Source organism: Chelonoidis abingdonii, chromosome 7, assembly GCF_003597395.2.
Source record: "Chelonoidis abingdonii isolate Lonesome George chromosome 7, CheloAbing_2.0, whole genome shotgun sequence".
Taxonomy (NCBI): domain Eukaryota; kingdom Metazoa; phylum Chordata; order Testudines; family Testudinidae; genus Chelonoidis; species Chelonoidis abingdonii.
In genome coordinates this window covers 65,031,909-65,040,987 of record NC_133775.1, presented here as the reverse complement: position 1 = coordinate 65,040,987, position 9,079 = coordinate 65,031,909, and the positions used below count along the sequence as shown (strand labels likewise).

Here is a 9,079-nt window from a genome sequence, read left to right as displayed (position 1 = left end):
TGATGAGAGGCTGGTTCCTTGATCTTTTTCACTCTGGCTGAAACTGACGAAACAAAGGAAACTTCCCTCCTTCCTTTTGAAACATCTTGCTCCCCCATTGGTTCCTCTGGTCAGGTGTCAGCTAGGCTAGGTGAACTTCTTAACCCTTTACAGGTAAAAGAGGCATTAACCCTTAGCTATCTGTTTACGACAGGGCGTCTCCACCAATACAGTCATTACAAAGGCATGGCCAGTACTGGAACCCAGTGCCAGTCTGCTTTTAATGCTAGAAGGAGAAGATGCCAGTGTGGTGACTGCTCGAGGAGAGCCAGCATGGCCAGCCAGGAGGTACTTATCGGCATTATAACATATTGCTTCCTTCTGTGTCTACAAATCCTCCCATAACTGGCCTGCACAGCTGAAGGCTAAGGTGGCTTATCATAGGTTATAGGCTTTGGGGAAATGTTTATTTAGAAAGAGGGTTAAAGGATTGACTGGCTTATTGTGGGCAGGAGGTCACTTTAGAAGTGGAGATCTCATAAAAAGCCACCTCACTCTATGCCAACCCCACCAAGGGCATTGCAATGCAGTTGCAGCATGTTTACAGACCTATCGTTATACAAAACTTGCAGCATGGTAAACATGTGGGAATGGCTGCTGTTTCGAACAGAGTGTACCTGCTTCCTACACTCATTTGATTTGATTATGTATTTGAGCTGGGTGGTCTTTTCTGTCAAAATATTTTTTTCAGTGGAAAATGGGATTTCCAGACAATCAAATTGTTCCACAGAAAAAAGTTGATTAGACCAAAATTTTTCCAGTGGCAAACTGAAATGATGGTTTTGGGAGGTGGGGGGTGGAGGGAGAGATTGTCTCCCCCAGATGTTTGTTTGAAAAATGGAATTGAACTGGATCCACTTGAGCTGCCACAGTGCCTCATGGGATTTGTAGTTTGTGTGTGCTAGGGGGCCTGCATGGCCTACATTTCCTATGATGCATTGTGGTCTGCCCTCTGGCTGAGCCATCCCAGTGCATCATGGGATGTTCTCCGTGCAAGCGGGCTAGCCAGAGAGGAAATAAAGAGATTAAAGCACACACACTCTTAACAGATTTGAAACCATGGTATTTCTTAGTAATAAGGTTTAACGTGCATAAGGCTGATAAAGGGAAGCATGAGTCCTTTACTCAACACATCATCAACTAGCAGATGAGAGGATGGGTTTGTCCAGGAATTGGTGCATGGCCTTGGGGAAGTCAGTTTCCTCATCTTTACAGTGCTGCTGCTGATACTCACACACCCCTATTAAAATGCTTTGAGTGCTAGGGTAATGCAGGGTATTTATTCATAAATCGCGCTTCACTCTCACAGCTTCCCAGTCTCCACATGGGTGAAATTAAAGGATTAGAAAACATGCCTTAAACTCAAAGAGCTCAATCTATTTAATTTACCAAAGAGGAGGTTAAAAGGTGACTTGATCACAGTCTAAAAGTATTTACATAGGGAACAAATATTTAATTATGTGCTCTGCAATCTAGCAGAGAAAGGTCTAACACAATCTGACCGGAAGTTGAAACTAGACAAATTCATACTGGAAATAGGGTGTAAATGTTTAACAGTGAGAGTAATTAACCACTGGAGCAATGTACCAAGGGTTGACCCTCCATCACTGACAATTTAAAAATCAAAATTGGATGATTTTCTAACAGATTTGCTCTAGAAATTGTTTAGGGGCAGTTCTCTGGCCTGTGTTACACAGGGGGTCGACTAGATGATCACAAAGGCTCTTTCTGGCCTAGGAATCTGCATATCAATCTATAAATATGAATCTGACAGCTAGGGAAGGGCAGGATTAGATTTCCAAGATTACTCTGCTCAGCTACCATGTAGGCACCTAATGGAAACAGCCAATGGGAGTATTAAAAAAAAACAAAACAAAAAAAAAAACCACGCAAGCAAACAAACAAAAACAGTGAGACCAAATACAAGTGTTTGCTAGAAGGTATAAACCCAGAAACTTCAGTTTGGCCTAGACAGTACCATGGAGAAGATTTTATGACTTGGCATCACCAGATAAACTGGATGAACGTTAACCATGTGACATTTGAGAAAAAAGCCATGTCATGCTGCAATATTGTCAGTCCCCCACATTCAAGAGTCATGGGTCAGGTCCCCATAAATCAGGAATTTGACTTAATTTTGGGCTTGACTCTTTAGTGTGGACATTGTCACATTTCCATGTAACCGTGAGAGCTAGAGACTTTCTTTAAAAACAGATGGGTCAGCCTGTGGCCCTGGGGCTAAGAAAAAAAAACAAGCCACCAAATATCAATAGTCTTGCAATAAAGTCATGAGAGTTGGCAATACGGCTGCTGGGAGATATTAATGAGACGATGGTGTGTAAGATGAGCAAAGTAATTATCCTGCTATAATTAGGTAGCGCAAGCGGATCAGTTTTTGAGAGCACATTATTAAAAAAAATATGGTCCACACAGGCAAGAAAATGGCACTAAAATGAATGTGGCGTCAGAGGTTGGATATGTTGAGGCTAAAGAACTAAAGGAGGGAGAGGATAACTCACAGAGAACAATCAGTGGAGGTTATGAAGAGGGTAGGGAGAGATTATTCACTTCTTAAGAAAAGAACAAGAAGAAATAAGCTTATGCTGCAGAAGGGAAAATTAAATATTAATAGGTTGGCATGCAGGAAAATAGGAACAGTTAATCAATGGAACAAACTGCCAAGGGAGACTGTGGACTCAGCATTACTGGAGCGATTGCAGGCTGAGCCCCTGTGCCAGCCATAGGACTGAGTCTGTTGTCTCAACATCCCACCATGCAGAAAGGGGGATTTGAACACATCACCAAAGCCTGCAGACCTTGAAAAGATGGGTGCTGCAGGGCACTGGATCAGCTTCTCCAGAGGCATCAGGGTGTGGGCTTTAATGCAGCACCACTTGTCCAGCTGAATGGCTGCTGGAACACCAGTGCTGCTCCTCAGTCACTGCCCCTGGCTCATGCCTTACACCAGATTAACACCAGCTGATCCAACGACCCTCCTATCCATCTCTTTCAGGGCTGGTCTACACTACACAGTTAGGTCAAGGTAAGGGATGTTATGGCAATCTAACTATGTCAGTGTCTCCCCTACAGACTTGCTCCCGCTGATGTAAGTGCCCTACTACACCACATAAAAACTCCACCTCCATGAGAGGTGTAGGGCTTATATCAGTGTAGTTAAGATGACGCAGGAGCTGTGGAATTTACAAGAAAACCCCTCCCTGCCCCGGCTCCCCTGGAGAAGACGAGAGTCCCCCTGCCCACTCCCTGCTGGGAGCAGGGCAATCTTGAGCTGTGAAATTGACAAGGCTGGCCAGCTCCCTGTGGGGAGCAGGCGGGGGCGAGGAAGGAGGAGTGAGGAGCCCTAGGTGGCTTCCCCAGGCTCCCAGTGGGAAACAATGGGGGGCAAGAAGCCCCAGGCAGCTTCCCCCTACTCCCTGCAGGCAACGGGGAGCAGCGGAGGCAGCCCACCATTAGCCCTGGAGCCTGTGGGGCAGCCAGGCTCCTGGCAGGGAGCTGCCGATGGAGCTGAGAGATGGGGCTCCCAGCCACCCCCTGCGCTTTTTAGTTTGGTGGAAACGTCCCTGGTGAGGGTGCACACCACTGACCCAAGGACTATAGACATGAACCACTGCAATAATTACTGTGTTGGCTAGAAGTTGACCTAATATAGGTCAACTTACATTTGTAGTGCAGACACTTGCAGTCTCTGCTATGTTCTCTGAATTCCAGCAGTCATGGACCACAGTGCCACTGTGTTAGCGCTGTACAAAGAAAGAACAAAAAGATGGCCCTGCTCCAAAGAGCTTCCAGTCTATATTCTGACACCATTATCATCAGGCATTTACCAAGTTACCCAGGGTCAGCTTCCTTTGTGAAAAATCCACCCCTCTGAGTGACGTATTTACACCGACCTAACCCTCCCCCCCCCCCCCCCATGTAGACAGCGCTATGTCAGCGGGAGAGCTCCCATCAACATAGGTACTGCCCCTTGGGGAGGCGGATTAACTGCGTCGACAGGAGAGCTCTCTCCCATCGGCTTGGAGCGTCTTCATTAAAGCACTACTGCTGCATCAGTGCAGCTGTGCCAAGGCAGTGTTTTAAGTGTAGACTTGCCCTCAGGCAAAGAGGCATAGAGAACACCTCTGCAGTCACTGCAAATTCAGAGGGAGCTAGTCTTAGTAAATCCCCAATAGGAACGTTGTGCCAATACTGTAAAGAACAAAAATGGAAGGTTTTCGATATTTTGGCCATATGTGGGCTTGGAAGGAGCAGGTTTTCAGTCTGTGAGTGTTGGTTAATTGAAATGTACAGCTAGGCCACGTAAGAGAAATGCTGCTTAAGAACTTAGAGTTTGCCCAGTTCTTAAATCAGTGAGGCACAAGACCATGTAAGTGACTTACCCACGGTCACACTGGAGGGCTGGCTAATCTGAGAGTTGAACCCAGATCCCTGGCCACTAAACTCTCCTACTTACAAGGATGCCCATTCTGTACTCAGTCCAGCTGTCTCAGCCACACTTACTTGCCTGGCTTCTCCTCATAAGTAGACACTACATCTCTGTAGTCCGTTGGGGGGAGTGGCTCCTCCCCCTCTGGGTTTGTGGGCAGCCAAGTTGCCCCACTATCTCTCTGGGGTCGGGTGGCGGGGGTCGCCTGACGTGCAGAATCAGTGGGGTGACGGGAGACGTGAGCTTGGGCCTGTGATCAGGGCCAAACAACAAACACAGTTACAGAGCCCCAGCCCCTGGTCAGGGTGGGGCAGAAAGAGTCTCTGGCACAGGCCTGCACTCAGGATGAGTGGCAAACAGTTGGGCCTCCTAACTCTGGCAGAGGGCCAACAAGAGCAGGCTTCTTGCCTAAGAGATGGGGAGACTGCCACCCACGGCTTGGGGTGGCAGGGAGGATGCCAGCCCACCCACTCCACTGCATCCTGGCCCAGGGCCCTAGCAGTGGTGGAGCGGTTTGCCACCGGGTCGTCAGGGATCCTGACCGCAACACACTGATTCACTCACTGTCAACACTGCAACCAGCCAGGCATCAGCTCCCCCTGGGCCACTGCCTAACTGCCTCTCAGGGTGTACTTGGCTCTGTAGAGGATGGTCTGGGAAGAAGGCCTCTGTCAGCACTTGCAGCTCCTCCGTGCTCGGGTCTGTAAATGGCCCTGGCCAGTCCTGCAGCAGCCTCCCAGCTCAGGAGCTCACAGGAGGCATCTGGCTTCTCTGGCAGCTACCTCCCAACTGAGTGCTCCAGCCCGCCTTTTGTACTTCCGGTTCTGCCCACTAACTTCCGGTGGGAGGGTTAGCATGGTGTGGCTCCACCCACCAGGGTTCAATGAAAGGTTCCTCCCCCTCCAGGTCTGTGGGCGGCCAATCCACCCAGCTACAATCTCCCAGACAATGCTGTGATGTCAATCATCTTTCACACACCTGCTGGGCTTACATTGCCCTTAACTCCAGTATCTATTCGGAGAGTCACTCTGTGTTTATTTATTTCCAGTATCAAACCAATTTGTTGTACACAACCACTTGGCTGTGTAAGTGTACTGTGACCAAACAAAGAGCTCTGTTTCTGCACCACTGCTTTCTTCTCCAGCTATATGCTTTTATATGGGGGTACCTGTATAGTTGTAATGTGCATACAAAGCAACACACCTTTGCAATATGGTTGCATTTAATGGCTCTTTGGTGACTGCTAGTGGCAAAAAATCCTCAACTGCTAGAGACGGGACACTAAATGGGGAGGACTCTGAGTTACTACAGAGATTTCTTTCCCAGGTGTCTGGACGGTGGGTCTTGCCCATGTGCTCAGGGTCTAACTGATCTCCAGATTTGGAGTCCAGAAGGAATTTTCCCATAGGTCAGATTGGCAGAGACCCTGGGGGTTTTTACCTTCCACTGCAGCATGGGGCACAGGTCACTTGCAGGTTTAAACTAGAGTAAATAGTGGATTCTCTGTAACATGAAGTCTTTAAACCAGAGGTCAGCAACCTTTCAGAAGCGGTGTGCCGAGTCTTCATTTATTCTCTCTAATTTAAGGTTTCGCATGCCGGTAATACATTTTAATGTTTTTTTAGAAGGTCTCTCTCTACAAGTCTATATATTATATAACTAAACTAGTGTTGTATTGTAGAATAAACAAGGTTTTCAAGATGTTTAAGAAGCTTCATTTAAAATTAAATTAAAATGTTGATCTTACACTGCCAGCCCACTCAGCCTGCTGCTGGTCTGGGGTTCTGTTCATCTAGGCTAGCAGTGGGCTGAGTGGGGCCTGCGGCCGGGACCCCAGCTGGGAAGGATCCGGCACCCAGAACCCCAGACCGGCAGCAGGCTGTGCGGGGCTAGCAGCTGGGACCCCAGACTGGCAGTGGACTGAGCAGCTCAGCCCACTGCCGCTCAGGGGTTCCATCCGCCGGCTCCTGCCAGCTGGGATCCCGGCTCTGGATCCGCTAAGCCTGCTGCCAGTCTGGGGTCCCGGCCCTACCCACATACAGTGGGTACCTACCTTCTCCCTGGTTCTGGCCCATTCTCTTCCTCTCTCTGCACTGAGCTGAGGGTGGGAGTGCACTGAGCACAGGGCTGGGGGTGAAAGGGTCTGTGTAGGAGACTAGATAGAAAAGGGGCTCAGGTTGGGGCAGGAGGGTTGGTGTGGGGTACTTACCTGGGCAGCTCCATTTGATTGTGAGGGTGCAGGTTGGATAATGTGAGTGGGGGGCGGAGCTCCCGTTTGGTGCTCAGGGTGGGATGGGCGTATGTGGGGTGCATGGATGTGGGGGGGGGGCTGGGGATGTGTGGGGTGCAAGAATCAGCGGCAGAGGGCTAGGACATTGTAGGGCGGTGCAGATGTCAGGTAGGGGAGACTGGTATAGTGTGGAGTGCCAGAGTCAGGGCTGGGTCATGGGGGGGTCAAGGAGTCAACAGAGGGCTGGTGGTACAGAGCTCAGGGCAGGGTTGCGGCGGGTGGGCACAGGGCTCAGGGCAGAGGACTGGGTGTGTGTGTGGGGGTCAGGGTCAGGCAGAGGGCTGGGTGACTGCCCTCCACCAGAACCTCCAACCTCGCCACTCCTTGTCCCGCTAGCCCTCTTGGGACCCCCTACCCTATCTAAGCTTCCTCCCCTTGTCCCCGTGACTGTCCGCCCTCTAGGACTCTACCTGTCTACCATCCCCACCTTAATGCACACCCCCTGCACGCAGACAAGAACTGCCCTGGCCTCCACTGCCTATCTAACCACTACCCACCCTTCATCACAGCTCCCCCCCCCAGAACCTGGAACGCATACAACGCTCCGTTGCTTGCAAACCTAATTCCCCTCTCACACCCTGCCTGCTGACTAGCCTCCCTGTAACTCAACCCCTCAGGCTCCGTGTCCTGACCATTATCTATCCAGAGACCCCGCCCCTCTGCGCTCCCCAGGGACCCCCTTGCTCCTTGTCCCTGATTGCCCTGACCTCTATCCATCCCCCACTCCTAACAACCTGCCGGGCTCTCCATGTACCATCCAACTCCCCCGCTGCCTGCTGCTGTCGGGATCCATCCCCACAATACGAACCCCCCCCGGTCCTGGTCCTGACTGCCCCCACCCCTTATCCACCCCGCCTCCCTAGACCCGGACCCGGACCCCTTACCATGAGGCTCCCCACTGATCTGGAGCCCTGCTGCCGCGTGCGCAGTGCTTTGAGGGGGCGGGGTGGGGCTGCGCGTGGCGGCGGGGCTCTGGATGAGCAGGGAGCATCTTGCCCTCCCCATGGAGCCAAACGCTGCCCTGCGGGAGCGCGCAGCCCCAGCCCCCAGAGTGCTGTGCACGGTGACGTGGCTCATGGGGAAGGCGGTGGAGGGGACGGCGGCTTGCTGTGCTCGTCCGGCGCTCCAGCCCGGGAGCATGGACCTTGCCGCTTGCTGCGTCAGCAGGATTTTTAATGGCACACTGGGGTGCCGGCAGGCCCCAGCATGCCATTAAAAATTGGCTCGCATGCTATCTTTGGCATGTGTGCCATAGGTTGCCAACCCCTGCTTTAAACCATGATTTGAGGACTGCACTAACTCAGCCACAGGCTAGGGGGCTATTTACTCTTGTGCCAAAAAATTAAAAATTCTGCACCAAAAAAAAAAAAAAAAAAAAAAAAAAAATTCTGCACACACTATTTTAAAATTCTGCAAATTGTATTTGTCAAATTAATGTGGCGGCTCCAGCACGGCACTGGAGAGCACAGGCCACTGGCTGCACAGAGGTAGAAGATCACTGTGCAGTTCCGACTCCCCAGAACATGGACTCAGCAGTGAGGCTGCACCCAACCTTGACACAGCGCAAGGACGGGTCTGCCCCAGAAACACCCTAGGGCTTCTCCAAGCCAGGTGCACCAGGTGTGGACAGGCAGGCTCAGCAAGGCAGGATCCAAGTGTGGAGGGGCTTTGTGTTGGGGGGGATCTAGGTGTGGGTGAGAGGGTTTTGTGTGGGGAAATCTGGGTGTGGGCAGCTCAGTGGGGGAATCCAGATGCAGGGGGGGATCTGGATGCACAGAGGCTTGTTGTGGGGGTGGTTCTGGGTGCAACAGTGATGGGACTCTGCAGGGGGGGGGTCCAGGTGACGGTGGTTGAGGCTCAGCGGGGGGGAGTCTGGAGGGCTAGAACTCAGCTGAGGGGGTTTGGTGTGGGGGAGCACAGTGGCGGGGTCCAGATGCAGCTGGTTGGGGCTCGGTGAGGTGGGGATCTGGGTACCAGTGGCTTGTCTGGGTGGCCCAGGTGCTTGGGGAGTGGGAGTCATGGGCGGGGTTCTGAGTGTGAGGGGCTGAGGCTCGGCAGGAGGGTCTGGATGCATGGGAGTTCGGTGAATGGGGGAGCAGCTACCTGTACAGGGACCTCTCCCCCTGCAGCTGAGGAGCGATGGATGCAGAAAGGGGGCAGGGGAGAGTTTGCAGAGCTTCCTGCATCCAGTGGGTCTGACTCGGCTCTGGATGCTCTGCAGGGGAAGAGGAAGTCCCGTCCTCTCCAGCCCAGACGGGACTAGCAGCTGAGCCTGTTGAAGAATAGGAGCCACCAGCCGGGTC

At 51.7% G+C, this 9,079-nt stretch overlaps 1 protein-coding gene across 2 annotated transcripts in view; it reads left to right on the top strand.

Annotated features, from left to right (window-relative positions):
• VAMP4 (vesicle associated membrane protein 4) overlaps positions 1-2,294 on the top strand; it is a 51,573-nt gene extending 49,279 nt beyond the window's left edge. For both annotated transcript variants that reach the window (XM_075067973.1, XM_075067975.1), the window contains exon 9: positions 194-2,294. The gene's annotated coding sequence lies outside the window, so the exon portion shown is untranslated. The remainder of the gene's footprint in view (positions 1-193) is intronic.
• Positions 2,295-9,079: the final 6,785 nt, after the last annotated feature.